Below are 22,874 nucleotides of genomic sequence, written 5' to 3' on the forward strand. Positions count from 1 at the left end.
ATTTCTTATTGACGATGAAACACAGATATTGCATCGGAATTAAATAGAAATGGCACAATGCCGACTTAAGTACAAGAATACTGACTCATCTTACTGTCTATGTTTTGAACCGACCCTGTGACACTAGTTATAGATTCCGATGCTTCATTCCAGGTTCACCGTATCCCTAGGACCTTCTTATTGACGATGACACACAGAAATTGCGTGGGAATTAAATACAAAATGCACAATGCCGACTTAAGTACAAGAAGACTGACTCTTCCTACTGTATATATTTCGAACCATTCCTGTGACACTAGTTATGGATTCCGATGCTTCACTCCAGGTTTACTGTGTCCCTTGGACCTTCTTATTGACGATGAAACACAGAAATTGCATCGGAATTAAATACAAAAGGCACAATGCCTTCTTAAGTACATGTAGACTGCCTTTTCCTACTTTCTATGTTTTGAACCATTCCTGTGACACTAGTTATAGATTCCGATGCTTTAATTCAGGTCTACTGTATCCCTCTGACTTTCTTATTGACTAAGAATCACAGAAATTGCATCGGAATTAAATACGAAAGGCACAATGCCGAATTAAGTACAAGAAGACTGACTCTTCTTACTGTCTATGTTTTGAACCATTCCTGTGACACTAGTAATGGATTCCGATGCTTCACTCCGGGTTTACTGTGTCCCTTGGACCTTCTTATTGACGATGAAACACAGAAATTGCATCGGAATTAAATACAATAGGCACAATGCCGACTTAAGTACAAGAAGACTGACTCTTGCTACTGTCTATGTTTTGAACCATTCCTGTGAGACTAGTTATAGTTTCCGATTCTTCACTTCAGGTTTTCTGTATCCCATGGATCTTGTTATTGACGATGAAACACAGAAAATGCATCGGAATTAAATATAAAAGGCACAATACCGACTTAAGTACATGAAGACTGACTCTTCTTACTGACTATGTTTTGAACCATTCCTGTGACACTAGTCATAGATTCCGATGCTTAACTTCAGGATTACTGTATCCCTTGGACCTTCTTATTGACGATGAAACACATAAATTGCATCGGAATTAAATACAAAATTCACAATGCCGACTTAAGTACAAGAAGACTGACTCTTCCTACTGTCTTTGTTTTGAACCATTCCTGTGACACTAGTTATAGATTCCGATGCTTTAATTCAGGTCTACTGTATCCCTTGGACCTTCTCATTGACGATGAAACACAGAAATTGCCTCGGAATTAAATACATAGGCACAAAGCCGACTTCAGTACAAGAAGACTGACTCTTCTTACTGACTATGCTTTTACCGATTCCTGTGACACTGGTTATAGATTCCGATGCTTAACTTCAGGGTTACTGTATCCCTCTGACCTTCTTAGTGACGATATAACACAGAAATTGCATCGGAATTAAATACAAAAAGCACAATGCCGACTTAAGTACAAGAATACTGACTCATTTTACTGTCTATGTTTTGAACCGTCCCTGTGATTGTAGTTATGGATTCCGATGCTTCACTCCATGTTTAATGTATCCCTTGGACATTCTAATTGAAGATGAAACACTGAAATTGCTTCGGAATTAAATACAAAAGGCAGAATGCCGACTTAAGTACAAGAAGACTGACTATTCTTACTGCCTATGTTTTGAACCATTCCTGTGACACTAGTTATAGACTCCGATGCTTCACTCCAGGTTTACTGTATCCCTCTGACCTTCTTATTGACGATGAAACACAGAAATTGCATCGGAATTAAATACAAAAGGCACAATGCCGACTTAAGTACAAGAAGACTGACTCTTCCTACTGTCTATGTTTTGAACCATTCCTGTGACACTAGTTATACATTCCGATGCTTCACTTCAGGTTTACTGTATCCCTTGGACCTTCTTATTGACGATGAAACACAGAAATTGCATCGGAATTAAATACAAAAGGCACAATACCGACATAAGTACAAGAAGACTGACTCTTCTTACTGACTATGTTTTGAACCAGTCCTGTGACACTAGTCATAGATTCCGATGCTTAACTTCAGGATTACTGTATCCCTTGGACCTTCTTATTGACGATTAAACACAGAAATTGCATCGGAATTTAATTCAAAATGCACAATGCCGACTTAAGTACAAGAAGATTGACTCTTCTTACTGACAATGCTTTGAACCATTCTTGTGACACTAGCTATAGATTCCGATGCTTCACTTCAGGTTTATTGTATCCCTTAACCTTCTTATTGACGATGAAACACAGAAATAGCATCGGAAATTAATACAAGAGGCACAATGCCGACTTAAGTACAAGAAGACTGACTCTTCTTACTGTCTACGTTTTGAACCATTCCTGTGACTCTAGTTATAGATTCCGATGCTTCACTTCAGGTTTACTGTATCCTCTGACCTTCGTATTTTCGGTGAAAGACAGAAATTGCATCGGAATTAAATACAAAAGGCACAATGCCGACTTAAGTACAAGAAGACTGACTCTTCTTACTGTCTATGTTTTGAACCATTCCTGTGACTCTAGTTATAGATTCCGATGCTTCACATCAGGATTACTGTATCCTTCTGACCTTCTTATTGACGATGAAACACAGAAATTGCATTGGAATTAAATACAAAAGGCACAATGCCGACTTAAGTACATGTGGACTGACTTTTCCTACTGTCTATGTTTTGAACCATTCCTGTGACACTAGTTATAGATTCCGATGGTTCACTTCAGGTTTACTGTATCCCTTGGACCTTCTTATTGACGATAAAACACAGTAATTGCATCTTAATTAAATACAAATGGCACAAAGCCGACTTAACCACAAGAAGACTTACTCTTCTTACTGACTATGCTTTGAACCATTCCTGTGTCACTAGTTATAGATTCCGATGCTTCACTTCAGGATTACTGTATCCCTCTGACCTTCATAGTGACGATGAAACACAGAAATTGCATCGGAATTAAATACAAAAAGCTCAATGCCGACTTAAGTACAAGAATACTGACTCATCTTACTGTCTATGTTTTGAACAGTCCCTGTGACTGTGGTTATAGATTCCGATGCTTCACTCCAGGTTTAATGTATCCCTTCGACCTTCTCATTGACGATGAAACACAGAAATTTCATCGGAATTAAATACAAAAGGCACAATGCCGACTTAAGTACAAGAAGACTGACTCTTCTTACTGACTATGTTTTAAGCCATTCCTGTGACACTAATTGATTCCGATGCTTTACTTCAGGCTTACAGTATCCCTCTGACCTTCTTATTGACGATGAAACACAGATATTGCATCGGAATTAAATACAAAAGGCGCAATGCCGAATTAAGTACAAGAAGACTGACTCTTCTTACTGCCTATGCTTTGATCCATTCCTGTAACACTAGTTATAGTCCCCGATGCTTCACTACAGGTTTACTGTATCCCTCTGACCTTCTGATTGACGATGAAACACAGAAATTGCATCGGAATTAGGTCCATAAGGCACAAGGCCGACTTAAGTACAAGAAGACTGACTCTTCCTACTATTTATGTTTTGAACCATACCTGTGACACTAGTTATAGATTCCGATGCTTCACTTCAGGTTTACTGTATCCCTCTGAACTTCTTATTGACGACGAAACACAGAAATTGCATCGGAAATAAATACAAAAGGCACAATGCCGACTTAAGTACAAGAAGACTGACTCTTCCTACTGTCTATGTTTGAACCATTCCTGTGACACTAGTTATAGATTCCGATGCTTCACTCCAGGTTTACTGTGTCCCTTGGACCTTCTTATTGACGATGAAACACAGAAATTGCATGGAATTAAATACAAAAAGCACAATGCCGATTTAAGTACAAGAAGACTGACCCTTCTTACTGCCTATGCTTTGAACCATTTCTGTGACACTAGTTATAGACTCCGATGCTTCACTCATGTTTACTGTATCCCTCTGACCTTCTTATTGACGATGAAACACAGATATTGCATCGGAATTAAATACAAAAGGCATTATGCCGACTTAAGTACAAGAAGACAGACTCTTCCTACTGTCTATGTTTGAAAAATTCCTGTGACACTAGTTATAGATTCCGATGCTTCACTCCAGGTTCACTGAGTCCCTTGGACTTTCTTATTGACGATGAAACACAGAAATTGCATCGCAATTAAATACAATAGCCACAATGCCGACTTAAGTACAAGAAGACTGACTCTTCTTACTGTCTATGTTTTGAACCATTCCTGTGACTCTAGTTATAGATTCCGATGCTTCACTTCAGGTTTACTGTATCCTCTGACCTTCTTATTGACGATGAAACTCAGAAATTGCATCGGAATTAAATACAAAAGGCACTATGCCGACTTAAGTACAAGAAGACTTACTCTTCTTACTGACTATGTTTTGAACCATTCCTGTGACACTAGTTATAGATTCCGATGGTACACTTCAGGTTTTCTGTATCCCTTGGACCTACTTATTGACGATGAAGCACAGAAATTGCATCGGAATTAAATACAGAAGGCACAAAGCCGATTTAACTACAAGAAGACTGACTCTTCTTACTGACTATGCTTTGAACCATTCCTGTGACACTAGTTATAGATTCCGATTCTTAACTTCAGGATAACTGTATCCCTCTGACCTTCATAGTGACTATGAAACACATAAATTGCATCGGATTAAATACAAAAAGCACAATGCCGACTTAAGTACAAGAATACTGACTCATCTTACTGTCAATGATTTGATCCGTTCCTGTGACTGTAGTTACAGATTCCGATGCTTCACTCCAGGTTTAATGTATCCCTTGGACCTTCTTATTGACGATGTAACACAGAAATTGCATCGGAATTAAATACAAAAGGCATATTGCCGAATTAAGTACAAGAAGACTGACTCTTCCTACTGTCTATGTTTGAAAAATTCATGAGACACTAGTTATAGATTCCGATGCTTCACTCCAGGTTTACTGTGTCCCTTGGACCTTCTTATTGACGATGAAATGCAGAAATTGCATCGGAATTAAATTCAATATCCACAATGCCGGCTTAAGTACAAGAAGAGTGACTCTTCCTACTGTCTGTGTTTTGAACCATTCCTGTGACACTAGTTATAGATTCCGATGCTTCACTTCAGGTTTACTGTATCCCTTGGACCTTCTTATTGACAATGAAACACAGAAATAGCATCGGAATTAAATACAAGAGGCACAATGAAGACTTAAGTACAAGAAGACAGACTCTTCTCACTGTCTATGTTTTGAACTATTCCTGTGACTCTAGTTATAGATTCCGATGCTTCACTTCAGGTTTACTATATCCTCTGACCTTCTTATTGACGATGAAACACACAAATTGCATCGAAATTAAATACAAAAGGCACTATGCCGACTTAAGTACAAGAAGACTGACTCTTCTTACTGACTATGTTTTGAACCATTCCTGTGACACTAGTTATAGATTCCGATGGTTCACTTCAGGTTTACTGTATCCCTTGGACCTTCTTATTGACGATGAAGCACAGAAATTGCATCGGAATTAAATACAGAAGGCACAAAGCCGACTTAACTACAAGAAGACTGACTCTTCTTACTGACTATGCCTTGAACCATTCCTGTGACACTAGTTATAGATTCCGATGCTTAACTTTAGGATTACTGTATCCCTCTGACCTTCATAGTGACGATGAAACACAGAAATTGCATCGGAATTAAATACAAAATTCACAATGCCGACTTAAGTACAAGAAGACTGACTCTTCCTACTGTCTTTGTTTTGAACCATTCCTGTGACACTAGTTATAGATTCCGATGCTTTAATTCAGGTCTACTGTATCCCTTGGACCTTCTCATTGACGATGAAACACAGAAATTGCCTCGGAATTAAATACATAGGCACAAAGCCGACTTCAGTACAAGAAGACTGACTCTTCTTACTGACTATGCTTTTACCGATTCCTGTGACACTGGTTATAGATTCCGATGCTTAACTTCAGGGTTACTGTATCCCTCTGACCTTCTTAGTGACGATATAACACAGAAATTGCATCGGAATTAAATACAAAAAGCACAATGCCGACTTAAGTACAAGAATACTGACTCATTTTACTGTCTATGTTTTGAACCGTCCCTGTGATTGTAGTTATGGATTCCGATGCTTCACTCCATGTTTAATGTATCCCTTGGACATTCTAATTGAAGATGAAACACTGAAATTGCATCGGAATTAAATACAAAAGGCAGAATGCCGACTTAAGTACAAGAAGACTGACTATTCTTACTGCCTATGTTTTGAACCATTCCTGTGACACTAGTTATAGACTCCGATGCTTCACTCCAGGTTTACTGTATCCCTCTGACCTTCTTATTGACGATGAAACACAGAAATTGCATCGGAATTAAATACAAAAGGCACAATGCCGACTTAAGTACAAGAAGACTGACTCTTCCTACTGTCTATGTTTTGAACCATTCCTGTGACACTAGTTATACATTCCGATGCTTCACTTCAGGTTTACTGTATCCCTTGGACCTTCTTATTGACGATGAAACACAGAAATTGCATCGGAATTAAATACAAAAGGCACAATACCGACATAAGTACAAGAAGACTGACTCTTCTTACTGACTATGTTTTGAACCAGTCCTGTGACACTAGTCATAGATTCCGATGCTTAACTTCAGGATTACTGTATCCCTTGGACCTTCTTATTGACGATTAAACACAGAAATTGCATCGGAATTAAATTCAAAATGCACAATGCCGACTTAAGTACAAGAAGATTGACTCTTCTTACTGACAATGCTTTGAACCATTCTTGTGACACTAGCTATAGATTCCGATGCTTCACTTCAGGTTTATTGTATCCCTTAACCTTCTTATTGACGATGAAACACAGAAATAGCATCGGAAATTAATACAAGAGGCACAATGCCGACTTAAGTACAAGAAGACTGACTCTTCTTACTGTCTACGTTTTGAACCATTCCTGTGACTCTAGTTATAGATTCCGATGCTTCACTTCAGGTTTACTGTATCCTCTGACCTTCGTATTTTCGGTGAAAGACAGAAATTGCATCGGAATTAAATACAAAAGGCACAATGCCGACTTAAGTACAAGAAGACTGACTCTTCTTACTGTCTATGTTTTGAACCATTCCTGTGACTCTAGTTATAGATTCCGATGCTTCACATCAGGATTACTGTATCCTTCTGACCTTCTTATTGACGATGAAACACAGAAATTGCATTGGAATTAAATACAAAAGGCACAATGCCGACTTAAGTACATGTGGACTGACTTTTCCTACTGTCTATGTTTTGAACCATTCCTGTGACACTAGTTATAGATTCCGATGGTTCACTTCAGGTTTACTGTATCCCTTGGACCTTCTTATTGACGATAAAACACAGTAATTGCATCGGAATTAAATACAAATGGCACAAAGCCGACTTAACCACAAGAAGACTTACTCTTCTTACTGACTATGCTTTGAACCATTCCTGTGTCACTAGTTATAGATTCCGATGCTTCACTTCAGGATTACTGTATCCCTCTGACCTTCATAGTGACTATGAAACACAGAAATTGCATCGGAATTAAATACAAAAAGCTCAATGCCGACTTAAGTACAAGAATACTGACTCATCTTACTGTCTATGTTTTGAACAGTCCCTGTGACTGTGGTTATAGATTCCGATGCTTCACTCCAGGTTTAATGTATCCCTTCGACCTTCTCATTGACGATGAAACACAGAAATTTCATCGGAATTAAATACAAAAGGCACAATGCCGACTTAAGTACAAGAAGACTGACTCTTCTTACTGACTATGTTTTAAGCCATTCCTGTGACACTAATTGATTCCGATGCTTTACTTCAGGCTTACAGTATCCCTCTGACCTTCTTATTGACGATGAAACACAGATATTGCATCGGAATTAAATACAAAAGGCGCAATGCCGAATTAAGTACAAGAAGACTGACTCTTCTTACTGCCTATGCTTTGATCCATTCCTGTAACACTAGTTATAGTCCCCGATGCTTCACTACAGGTTTACTGTATCCCTCTGACCTTCTGATTGACGATGAAACACAGAAATTGCATCGGAATTAGGTCCATAAGGCACAAGGCCGACTTAAGTACAAGAAGACTGACTCTTCATACTATTTATGTTTTGAACCATACCTGTGACACTAGTTATAGATTCCGATGCTTCACTTCAGGTTTACTGTATCCCTCTGAACTTCTTATTGACGACGAAACACAGAAATTGCATCGGAAATAAATACAAACGGCACAATGCCGACTTAAGTACAAGAAGACTGACTCTTCCTACTGTCTATGTTTGAACCATTCCTGTGACACTAGTTATAGATTCCGATGCTTCACTCCAGGTTTACTGTGTCCCTTGGACCTTCTTATTGACGATGAAACACAGAAATTGCATGGAATTAAATACAAAAAGCACAATGCCGATTTAAGTACAAGAAGACTGACCCTTCTTACTGCCTATGCTTTGAACCATTTCTGTGACACTAGTTATAGACTCCGATGCTTCACTCATGTTTACTGTATCCCTCTGACCTTCTTATTGACGATGAAACACAGATATTGCATCGGAATTAAATACAAAAGGCATTATGCCGACTTAAGTACAAGAAGACAGACTCTTCCTACTGTCTATGTTTGAAAAATTCCTGTGACACTAGTTATAGATTCCGATGCTTCACTCCAGGTTCACTGAGTCCCTTGGACTTTCTTATTGACGATGAAACACAGAAATTGCATCGCAATTAAATACAATAGCCACAATGCCGACTTAAGTACAAGAAGACTGACTCTTCTTACTGTCTATGTTTTGAACCATTCCTGTGACTCTAGTTATAGATTCCGATGCTTCACTTCAGGTTTACTGTATCCTCTGACCTTCTTATTGACGATGAAACTCAGAAATTGCATCGGAATTAAATACAAAAGGCACTATGCCGACTTAAGTACAAGAAGACTTACTCTTCTTACTGACTATGTTTTGAACCATTCCTGTGACACTAGTTATAGATTCCGATGGTACACTTCAGGTTTTCTGTATCCCTTGGACCTACTTATTGACGATGAAGCACAGAAATTGCATCGGAATTAAATACAGAAGGCACAAAGCCGATTTAACTACAAGAAGACTGACTCTTCTTACTGACTATGCTTTGAACCATTCCTGTGACACTAGTTATAGATTCCGATTCTTAACTTCAGGATAACTGTATCCCTCTGACCTTCATAGTGACTATGAAACACATAAATTGCATCGGATTAAATACAAAAAGCACAATGCCGACTTAAGTACAAGAATACTGACTCATCTTACTGTCAATGATTTGATCCGTTCCTGTGACTGTAGTTACAGATTCCGATGCTTCACTCCAGGTTTAATGTATCCCTTGGACCTTCTTATTGACGATGTAACACAGAAATTGCATCGGAATTAAATACAAAAGGCACAATGCTGACTTAAGTACAAGATGACTGACTCTTCTAACTGACTATGTTTTAAACCATTCCTGGGACACTAATTGATTCCGATGCTTTACTTCAGGTTTACTGTATCCTCTGACCTTCTTATTGACGATGAAACACAGAAATTGCATCGGAGTTAAATAGAAAAGGCACTATTCCGACTTAAGTACAAGAAGACTGACTCTTCTTACTGACTATGTTTTGAACCATTCTTGTGACATTAGCTATAGATTACGATGCTTCACCTCAGGTTTACCGTATCCCTTACACCTTCTTATTGACGATGAAACACAGAAATAGCATCGGAATTAAATACAAGAGGAACAATGCCGACTTAAGTACAAGAAGACTGACTTTTCATACTGTCTATGATTGAACCATTCGTGTGACTCTAGTTATAGATTCCGATGCTTCACCTCATGTTTACTGTATCCCTCAGACCTTCTTATTGACGATGAAACACAGAAATTGCATCGGAATTAAATTCAATATCCACAATGCCGGCTTAAGTACAAGAAGAGTGACTCTTCCTCCTGTCTGTGTTTTGAACCATTCCTGTGACACTAGTTATAGATTCCGATGCTTCACTTCAGGTTTACTGTATCCCTTGGACCTTCTTATTGACAATGAAACACAGAAATAGCATCGGAATTAAATACAAGAGGCACAATGAAGACTTAAGTACAAGAAGACAGACTCTTCTCACTGTCTATGTTTTGAACCATTCCTGTGACACTAGTTATAGATTCCGATGCTTCACTTCAGGTTTACTATATCCTCTGACCTTCTTATTGACGATGAAACACACAAATTGCATCGAAATTAAATACAAAAGGCACTATGCCGACTTAAGTACAAGAAGACTGACTCTTCTTACTGACTATGTTTTGAACCATTCCTGTGACACTAGTTATAGATTCCGATGGTTCACTTCAGGTTTACTGTATCCCTTGGACCTTCTTATTGACGATGAAGCACAGAAATTGCATCGGAACTAAATACAGAAGGCACAAAGCCGACTTAACTACAAGAAGACTGACTCTTCTTACTGACTATGCCTTGAACCATTCCTGTGACACTAGTTATAGATTCCGATGCTAAACTTTAGGATTACTGTATCCCTCTGACCTTCATAGTGACGATGAAACACAGAAATTGCATCGGAATTAAATACAAAAAGCACTATGCCGACTTAGGTACAAGAATACTGACTCATCTTACTGTCTATGTTTTGAACCGTCCCTGTGACTGTAGTTATAGATTCCCATGCTTCACTCCAGGTTTAATGTATCCCTTGGACCTTCTTATTGACGATGAAACACAGAAAATGCATCAGAATGAGATACAAAAGGAACAATGCCGACTTAAGTACAAGAAAACTGACTCTTCCTACTGTCTATGTTTTGAACCATTCGTGTGACTCTAGTTATAGATTCCGATGCTTCACCTCAGGTTTACTGGATCCCTCTGACCTTCTTATTGACGATGAAACACAGATATTGCATCGGAATTAAATACAAAAGGCACCATACCGACTTAAGTACAAGAAGACTGACCCTTCTTACTGTCTATGATTTAGAACCATTCCTGTGACACTAGTTATAGATTCCGATGCTTCAATTCAGGTCTACTGTATCCCTCTGACCTTCTTATTGACGATGAAACACAGAAATTAAATCGGAATTAAATACAAAAGGCACAATGCCGACATAAGTACAAGAAGACTGACTCTTCTTACTGACTATGCTTTGAACCGTTCCTGTGACACTAGTTATAGTTTCCGATGCTTCACATCAGGTTTACTGTATCCCTCAGACCTTCTTATTGACGATGAAACACAGAAATTGCATCGGAATACAATACAAAAGGCACAATGCCGACTTAAGTACATGTAGACTGACTCTTCCTACTGTGTATGTTTTGAACCATTCCTGTGACACTAGTTATAGATTCCGATGCTTCACTTCAGGTTTACAGTATCCCTTGGACCTTCTTATTGACGATGAAACACAGAAATTGCATCAGAATTAAATAGAAAAGGCACAATGCCGACTTAAGGACAAGTAGACTGACGCTTCTTACTATGTTCTGAACCATTCCTGTGACACTAGTTATTGATTCCGATGCTTCACTTCAGGTTTACTGTATCCCTTGGACCTTCTTTTTGACGATGAAATACAGATATTGCATCGGAATTAAATAGAAAAGGCACAATGCCGACATATGTACAAGAAGACTGACTCTTCTTACTGTTTTTTGCTTTTAACCATTCCTGTGACACTAGTTATAGATTCCGATGCTTCACTCCAGGATTACTGTATCCCTTGGACCTTCTTTTTGACGATGAAACAAGAATTTGCATTGGAATTAAATACAAAATGCACAATGCCGTCTAAAGTACAAGAAGACTGTCTCTTCTTACTGCCTATGTGTTGAACCATTCCTGTGACACTAGTTATAGACTCCGATGCTTCACTCCAGGTTTACTGTATCCCTCTGAGTTTCTTATTGACGATGAAACACAGAAATTGCATCGGAATTAAATACAAAAGGCACAATGCCGACTTAAGTACAAGAATACTGACTCTTCCTACTGTCTATGTTTTGAACTATTCCTGTGACACTAGTTATAGATTCCGATGCTTCTCTTCAGGTTTACTGTGTCCCTTGGACCTTCGTATTGACGATGAAACACAGAAATTGCATGGAATTAAATACAAAAGGCACAATGTCGAATTAAGTAAAAGAAGACTGACCCTTCTTACTGCCTATGTTTCGAACCATTCCTGTGACACTAGTTATAGACTCCGATGCTTCACTCCAGGTTTACTGTATCCCTCTGAGTTTCTTATTGACGATGAAACACAGAAATTGCATCGGAATTAGATACAAAAGGCATAATGCCGACTTAAGTACAAGAAGACTGACTCTTCCTACTGTCTGTGTTTTGAAAAATTCCTGTGACACTAGTTATAGATTCCGATGCTTCACTCCAGGTTTACTGTGTAACTTGGACCTTCTTATTGACGATGAAACACAGAAATTGCATCGGAATTAAATACAATAGGCACAATGCCGACTTAAGTACAAGAAGAGTGACTCTTGCTCCTGTCTATGTTTTGAACCATTCCTGTGAAACTAATTATAGATTCTGATGCTTCACTAAAGGTTTACGGTATCCCTTGGACCTTCGTATTGACGATGAAACACAGAAATTGCATCGGAATTAAATACAAAAGGCACAATACCGACATAAGTACAAGAAGACTGACTCTTCTTACTGACTATGTTTTGAACCATTCCTGTGACACTAGTCATAGATTCCGATGCTTAACTTCAGGATTACTGTATCCCCTGGACTTTCGTACTGACGATTAAACACAGAAATAGCATCGGAATTAAATACAAGTTACACAATGCCGACTTAAGTACAAGAAGACTGACGCTTCTTACTGACTATGTTTTGAACCACTCCTGTGACTCTAGTTATAGATTTCGATGCTTCACTTCAGGTTTACTGTATCCTCTGACCTTCTTATTGACGATGAAACACAGAAATTGCATCGGAATTAAATACAAAAGGCACTATGCCAACTTAAGTACATGAAGCCTGACTCTTCATACTGACTATGTTTTGAACCATTCCTGTGACAAGAGTTATAGAGTCCGATGGTTCACTTCAGGTTTACTGTATCCCTTCGACCTTCTTATTGACGATGAAACACAGAAATTGCATCGGAATTAAATACAGAAGGAACAAAGAAGACTTAACTACAAGAAGACTGACTCTTCTTACTGACTATGCTTTGAACCATTCCTGTGACACTAGTTATAGATTCCGATGCTTAACTTCAGGATTACTGTATCCCTCTGACCTTCATAGTGACGATGAAACACAGAAATTGCATCGGAAGTAAATACAAAAAGCACAATGCCGACTTAAGTACAAGAATACTGACTCATCTTACTGTCTATGTTTTGAACCGTCCCTGTGACTGTAGTTATAGATTCCGATGCTTCACTCCACGTTTAATGTATCCCTTGGACCTTCTTATTGACGATGAAACACATAAATTGCATCGGAATTAAATACAAAAGGCACAATGCCGACTTAAGTACAAGAAGACTGACTCTTCTTACTGACTATGTTTTAAACCATTCCTGTGACACTAATTGATTCCGATGCTTCACCTCAGGCTTACAGTATCCCTCTGACCTTCCTATTGACGATGGAACACAGAAATTGCATCGGATTTAAATACAAAAGGCGCAATGCCGAATTAAGTACAAGAAGACTGACTCTTCTTACTGTCTATGTTTTGAACCATTCCTGTGACACTAGTTATAGACTCCGATGCCTCACTCCAGGTTTACTGTATCCCTTGGACCTTCTTATTGACGATGAAACACAGAAATTGTATCGGAACTAAGTACAAAATTCACAATGCCGACTTAAGTACAAGAAGACTGACTTTTCTTACTGTCTATGTTTTGAACCATCCCTGTGACACTAGTTATAGAAGCCGATGCTTCACTCCAGGTTTTGCTGTATCCCTTGGTCCTTCTTATTGACGGTGAAACAAGAATTTGCATCGGAATTAAATACAAAAGGCACAATGCCGCCTAAAGTACAAGAAGACTAACTCTTCTTACTGCCTATGTGTTGAACCATTCCTGTGACACTAGTCATAGACTCCGATGCTCCACTACAGGTTTACTGTATCCCTCTGACCTTCTTATTGACTATGAAACACAGAAATTGCATCGGAATTAAATACAAAAGGCACAATGCCGAATTAAGTAAAAGCAGGCTGACCCTTCTTACTGCCTATGTTTGGAACCATTCCTGTGACACTGGTTATAGACTCCGATGCTTCACTCCAGGTTTACTGTATCCCTCTGACCTTCTTATTGACGATGAAATACAGAAATTGCATCCGATTTAAATACAAAAGGCATAATGCCGACTTAAGTACAAGAAGACTGACTCTTCCTACTGTCTGTGTTTTGAAAAATTCCTGTGACACTAGTTATAGATTCCGATGCTTCACTCCAGGTTTACTGTGTCCCTTGGACCTTCTTATTGACGCTGAAACACATAAATTGCATCGGAATTAAATACAAAAGGCACAATGCCGACTTAAGTACAAGAAGACTGACTCTTCTTACTGACTATGCTTTGAACCATTCCTGTGACACTAGTTATAGATTCCGATGCTTAACTTCAGGATTACTGTATCCCTCTGACCTTCATAGTGACGATGAAACACAGAAATTGCATCGGAAGTAAATACAAAAAGCACAATGCCGACTTAAGTACAAGAATACTGACTCATCTTACTGTCTATGTTTTGAACCGTCCCTGTGACTGTAGTTATAGATTCCGATGCTTCACTCCACGTTTAATGTATCCCTTGGACCTTCTTATTGACGATGAAACACATAAATTGCATCGGAATTAAATACAAAAGGCACAATGCCGACTTAAGTACAAGAAGACTGACTCTTCTTACTGACTATGTTTTAAACCATTCCTGTGACACTAATTGATTCCGATGCTTCACCTCAGGCTTACAGTATCCCTCTGACCTTCCTATTGACGATGGAACACAGAAATTGCATCGGATTTAAATACAAAAGGCGCAATGCCGAATTAAGTACAAGAAGACTGACTCTTCTTACTGTCTATGTTTTGAACCATTCCTGTGACACTAGTTATAGACTCCGATGCCTCACTCCAGGTTTACTGTATCCCTTGGACCTTCTTATTGACGATGAAACACAGAAATTGTATCGGAACTAAGTACAAAATTCACAATGCCGACTTAAGTACAAGAAGACTGACTTTTCTTACTGTCTATGTTTTGAACCATCCCTGTGACACTAGTTATAGAAGCCGATGCTTCACTCCAGGTTTTGCTGTATCCCTTGGTCCTTCTTATTGACGGTGAAACAAGAATTTGCATCGGAATTAAATACAAAAGGCACAATGCCGCCTAAAGTACAAGAAGACTAACTCTTCTTACTGCCTATGTGTTGAACCATTCCTGTGACACTAGTCATAGACTCCGATGCTCCACTACAGGTTTACTGTATCCCTCTGACCTTCTTATTGACTATGAAACACAGAAATTGCATCGGAATTAAATACAAAAGGCACAATGCCGAATTAAGTAAAAGCAGGCTGACCCTTCTTACTGCCTATGTTTGGAACCATTCCTGTGACACTGGTTATAGACTCCGATGCTTCACTCCAGGTTTACTGTATCCCTCTGACCTTCTTATTGACGATGAAATACAGAAATTGCATCCGATTTAAATACAAAAGGCATAATGCCGACTTAAGTACAAGAAGACTGACTCTTCCTACTGTCTGTGTTTTGAAAAATTCCTGTGACACTAGTTATAGATTCCGATGCTTCACTCCAGGTTTACTGTGTCCCTTGGACCTTCTTATTGACGCTGAAACACATAAATTGCATCGGAATTAAATACAAAAGGCACAATGCCGACTTAAGTACAAGAAGACTGACTCTTCTTACTGACTATGTTTTAAACCATTCCTGTGACACTAATTGATTCCGATGCTTCACCTCAGGCTTACAGTATAACTCTGACCTTCCTATTGACGATGGAACACAGAAATTGCATCGGATTTAAATACAAAAGGCGCAATGCCGAATTAAGTACAAGAAGACTAACTCTTCTTACTGCCTATGTGTTGAACCATTCCTGTGACACTAGTTATAGATTCCGATGCTTCTCTTCAGGTTTACTGTGTCCCTTGGACCTTCGTATTGACGATGAAACACAGAAATTGCATGGAATTAAATACAAAAGGCACAATGTCGAATTAAGTAAAAGAAGACTGACCCTTCTTACTGCCTATGTTTCGAACCATTCCTGTGACACTAGTTATAGACTCCGATGCTTCACTCCAGGTTTACTGTATCCCTCTGAGTTTCTTATTGACGATGAAACACAGAAATTGCATCGGAATTAGATACAAAAGGCATAATGCCGACTTAAGTACAAGAAGACTGACTCTTCCTACTGTCTGTGTTTTGAAAAATTCCTGTGACACTAGTTATAGATTCCGATGCTTCACTCCAGGTTTACTGTGTAACTTGGACCTTCTTATTGACGATGAAACACAGAAATTGCATCGGAATTAAATACAAAAGGCACAATGCTGACTTAAGTACAAGATGCCTGACTCTTCTAACTGACTATGTTTTAAACCATTCCTGGGACACTAATTGATTCCGATGCTTTACTTCAGGTTTACTGTATCCTCTGACCTTCTTATTGACGATGAAACACAGAAATTGCATCGGAGTTAAATAGAAAAGGCACTATGCCGACTTAAGTACAAGAAGACTGACTCTTCTTACTGACTATGTTTTGAACCATTCTTGTGACATTAGCTATAGATTCCGATGCTTCACCTCAGGTTTACCGTATCCCTTACACCTTCTTATTGACGATGAAACACAGAAATAGCATCGGAATTAAATACAAGAGGAACAATGCCGACTTAAGTACAAGAAGACTGACTTTTCATACTGTCTATGATTGAACCATTCGTGTGACTCTAGTTATAGATTCCGATGCTTCACCTCATGTTTACTGTATCCCTCTGACCTTCTTATTGACGATGAAACACAGAAATTGCATCGGAATTAAATACAAAAGGCATATTGCCGAATTAAGTACAAGAAGACTGACTCTTCCTACTGTCTATGTTTGAAAAATTCATGTGACACTAGTTATAGATTCCGATGCTTCACTCCAGGTTTACTGTGTCCCTTGGACCTTCTTATTGACGATGAAATGCAGAAATTGCATCGGAATTAAATTCAATATCCACAATGCCGGCTTAAGTACAAGAAGAGTGACTCTTCCTCCTGTCTGTGTTTTGAACCATTCCTGTGACACTAGTGATAGATTCCGATGCTTCACTTCAGGTTTACTGTATCCCTTGGACCTTCTTATTGACAATGAAACACAGAAATAGCATCGGAATTAAATACAAGAGGCACAATGAAGACTTAAGTACAAGAAGACAGACTCTTCTCACTGTCTATGTTTTGAACCATTCCTGTGACTCTAGTTATAGATTCCGATGCTTCACTTCAGGTTTACTATATCCTCTGACCTTCTTATTGACGATGAAACACACAAATTGCATCGAAATTAAATACAAAAGGCACTATGCCGACTTAAGTACAAGAAGACTGACTCTTCTTACTGACTATGCTTTGAACCATTCCTGTGACACTAGTTATAGATTCCGATGGTTCACTTCAGGTTTACTGTATCCCTTGGACCTTCTTATTGACGATGAAGCACAGAAATTGCATCGGAATTAAATACAGAAGGCACAAAGCCGACTTAACTACAAGAAGACTGACTCTTCTTACTGACTATGCCTTGAACCATTCCTGTGACACTAGTTATAGATTCCGATGCTTAACTTTAGGATTACTGTATCCCTCTGACCTTCATAGTGACGATGAAACACAGAAATTACATCGGAATTAAATACAAAAAGCACAATGCCGACTTAGGTACAAGAATACTGACTCATCTTACTGTCTATGTTTTGAACCGTCCCTGTGACTGTAGTTATAGATTCCCATGCTTCACTCCAGGTTTAATGTATCCCTTGGACCTTCTTATTGACGATGAAACACAGAAAATGCATCAGAATGAGATACAAAAGGAACAATGCCGACTTAAGTACAAGAAAACTGCCTCTTCCTACTGTCTATGTTTTGAACCATTCGTGTGACTCTAGTTATAGATTCCGATGCTTCACCTCAGGTTTACTGGATCCCTCTGACCTTCTTATTGACGATGAAACACAGATATTGCATCGGAATTAAATACAAAAGGCACCATACCGACTTAAGTACAAGAAGACTGACCCTTCTTACTGTCTATGATTTAGAACCATTCCTGTGACACTAGTTATAGATTCCGATGCTTCAATTCAGGTCTACTGTATCCCTCTGACCTTCTTATTGACGATGAAACACAGAAATTAAATCGGAATTAAATACAAAAGGCACAATGCCGACATAAGTACAAGAAGACTGACTCTTCTTACTGACTACGCTTTGAACCATTCCTGTGACACTAGTTATAGTTTCCGATGCTTCACATCAGGTTTACTGTATCCCTCAGACCTTCTTATTGACGATGAAACACAGAAATTGCATCGGAATACAATACAAAAGGCACAATGCCGACTTAAGTACATGTAGACTGACTCTTCCTACTGTGTATGTTTTGAACCATTCCTGTGACACTAGTTATAGATTCCGATGCTTCACTTCAGGTTTACAGTATCCCTTGGACCTTCTTATTGACGATGAAACACAGAAATTGCATCAGAATTAAATAGAAAAGGCACAATGCCGACTTAAGGACAAGTAGACTGACGCTTCTTACTGACTATGTTCTGAACCATTCCTGTGACACTAGTTATTGATTCCGATGCTTCACTTCAGGTTTACTGTATCCCTTGGACCTTCTTTTTGACGATGAAGTACAGATATTGCATCGGAATTAAATAGAAAAGGCACAATGCCGACATATGTACAAGAAGACTGACTCTTCTTACTGTTTTTTGCTTTTAACCATTCCTGTGACACTAGTTATAGATTCCGATGCTTCACTCCAGGTTTACTGTATCCCTTGGACCTTCTTTTTGACGATGAAACAAGAATTTGCATTGGAATTAAATACAAAATGCACAATGCCGACTAAAGTACAAGAAGACTGTCTCTTCTTACTGCCTATGTGTTGAACCATTCCTGTGACACTAGTTATAGACTCCGATGCTTCACTACAGGTTTACTGTATCCCTCGGACCTTCTTATTGACGATGAAATACAGAAATTGCATCGGAATTAAATACAAAAGGCACAATGCCGACTTAAGTACAAGAATACTGACTCTTCCTACTGTCTATGTTTTGAACTATTCCTGTGACACTAGTTATAGATTCCGATGCTTCTCTTCAGGTTTACTGTGTCCCTTGGACCTTCGTATTGACGATGAAACACAGAAATTGCATGGAATTAAATACAAAAGGCACAATGTCGAATTAAGTAAAAGAAGACTGACCCTTCTTACTGCCTATGTTTCGAACCATTCCTGTGACACTAGTTATAGACTCCGATGCTTCACTCCAGGTTTACTGTATCCCTCTGAGTTTCTTATTGACGATGAAACACAGAAATTGCATCGGAATTAGATACAAAAGGCATAATGCCGACTTAAGTACAAGAAGACTGACTCTTCCTACTGTCTGTGTTTTGAAAAATTCCTGTGACACTAGTTATAGATTCCGATGCTTCACTCCAGGTTTACTGTGTAACTTGGACCTTCTTATTGACGATGAAACACAGAAATTGCATCGGAATTAAATACAATAGGCACAATGCCGACTTAAGTACAAGAAGAGTGACTCTTGCTCCTGTCTATGTTTTGACCCATTCCTGTGAAACTAATTATAGATTCTGATGCTTCACTAAAGGTTTACGGTATCCCTTGGACCTTCGTATTGACGATGAAACACAGAAATTGCATCGGAATTAAATACAAAAGGCACAATACCGACATAAGTACAAGAAGACTGACTCTTCTTACTGACTATGTTTTGAACCATTCCTGTGACACTAGTCATAGATTCCGATGCTTAACTTCAGGATTACTGTATCCCCTGGACTTTCGTACTGACGATTAAACACAGAAATAGCATCGGAATTAAATACAAGTTACACAATGCCGACTTAAGTACAAGAAGACTGACTCTTCTTACTGACTATGTTTTGAACCACTCCTGTGACTCTAGTTATAGATTTCGATGCTTCACTTCAGGTTTACTGTATCCTCTGACCTTCTTATTGACGATGAAACACAGAAATTGCATCGGAATTAAATACAAAAGGCACTATGCCAACTTAAGTACATGAAGCCTGACTCTTCATACTGACTATGTTTTGAACCATTCCTGTGACAAGAATTATAGAGTCCGATGGTTCACTTCAGGTTTACTGTATCCCTTCGACCTTCTTATTGACGATGAAACACAGAAATTGCATCGGAATTAAATACAGAAGGAACAAAGAAGACTTAACTACAAGAAGACTGACTCTTCTTACTGACTATGCTTTGAACCATTCCTGTGACACTAGTTATAGATTCCGATGCTTAACTTCAGGATTACTGTATCCCTCTGACCTTCATAGTGACGATGAAACACAGAAATTGCATCGGAAGTAAATACAAAAAGCACAATGCCGACTTAAGTACAAGAATACTGACTCATCTTACTGTCTATGTTTTGAACCGTCCCTGTGACTGTAGTTATAGATTCCGATGCTTCACTCCACGTTTAATGTATCCCTTGGACCTTCTTATTGACGATGAAACACATAAATTGCATCGGAATACAAAAGGCACAATGCCGACTTAAGTACAAGAAGACTGACTCTTCTTACTGACTATGTTTTAAACCATTCCTGTGACACTAATTGATTCCGATGCTTCACCTCAGGCTTACAGTATCCCTCTGACCTTCCTATTGACGATGGAACACAGAAATTGCATCGGATTTAAATACAAAAGGCGCAATGCCGAATTAAGTACAAGAAGACTGACTCTTCTTACTGTCTATGTTTTGAACCATTCCTGTGACACTAGTTATAGACTCCGATGCCTCACTCCAGGTTTACTGTATCCCTTGGACCTTCTTATTGACGATGAAACACAGAAATTGTATCGGAACTAAGTACAAAATTCACAATGCCGACTTAAGTACAAGAAGACTGACTTTTCTTACTGTCTATGTTTTGAACCATCCCTGTGACACTAGTTATAGAAGCCGATGCTTCACTCCAGGTTTTGCTGTATCCCTTGGTCCTTCTTATTGACGATGAAACAAGAATTTGCATCGGAATTAAATACAAAAGGCACAATGCCGCCTAAAGTACAAGAAGACTAACTCTTCTTACTGCCTATGTGTTGAACCATTCCTGTGACACTAGTCATAGACTCCGATGCTCCACTACAGGTTTACTGTATCCCTCTGACCTTCTTATTGACTATGAAACACAGAAATTGCATCGGAATTAAATACAAAAGGCACAATGCCGAATTAAGTAAAAGCAGGCTGACCCTTCTTACTGCCTATGTTTGGAACCATTCCTGTGACACTGGTTATAGACTCCGATGCTTCACTCCAGGTTTACTGTATCCCTCTGACCTTCTTATTGACGATGAAATACAGAAATTGCATCCGATTTAAATACAAAAGGCATAATGCCGACTTAAGTACAAGAAGACTGACTCTTCCTACTGTCTGCGTTTTGAAAAATTCCTGTGACACTAGTTATAGATTCCGATGCTTCACTCCAGGTTTACTGTGTCCCTTGGACCTTCTTATTGACGCTGAAACACAGAAATTGCATCGGAATTAAATACAATAGGCCCAATGCCGACTTTAGTACAATAAGAGTGACTCTTGACCTGTCTATGTTTTGAACCATTCCTGTGAAACTAATTATAGATTCTGATGCTTCACTTAAGGTTTACTGTATCCCTTGGACCCTCTTATTGACGATTAAACACAGAAATAGCATCGGAATTAAATACAAAAAGCACAATGCCGACTTAAGTACAAGAATACTGACTCATCTTACTGTCTATGTTTTGAACCGTCCCTGTGACTGTAGTTATAGATTCCGATGCTTCACTCCAGGTTTAATGTATTCCTTGGACCTTCTAATTGACGATGAAACACAGAAATTGCATCGGAATTAAATGCAAAAGGCACAATGCCGACTTAAGTACAAGAAGACTGACTCTTCTTACTGACTATGTTTTAAACCATTCCTGTGACACTAATTGATTCCGATGCTTCACTTCAGGCTTACAGTATCCCTCTGACCTTCTTATTGACGATGGAACACAGAAATTGCATCGGAATTAAATACAAAAGGCGCAATGTCGAATTAAGTACAAGAAGACCGACTCTTCTTACTGTCTATGTTTTGAACCACTCCTGTGACACTAGTTATAGACTCCGATGCTTCACTCCAGGTTTACTGTATCCCTTGGACCTTCTTATTGACGATGAAACACAGATATTGCATATGAATTAAAAACAAACGGCACAATGCCGACTTAAGTACAAAAATACTGACTCATCTTACTGCCTATGTTTTGAACCGTCCCTGTGACACTAGTTATAGATTCCGATGCTTTACTCCAGGTTTACTGTATCCCTTGGACCTTCTTATTGACGATGAAACACAGAAATTGCATCGAAATTAAATACAAAAGGCATAATGCCGAC

Source organism: Schistocerca americana, chromosome X (genome assembly GCF_021461395.2).
Source record: "Schistocerca americana isolate TAMUIC-IGC-003095 chromosome X, iqSchAmer2.1, whole genome shotgun sequence".
NCBI classification, from domain to species: domain Eukaryota; kingdom Metazoa; phylum Arthropoda; class Insecta; order Orthoptera; family Acrididae; genus Schistocerca; species Schistocerca americana.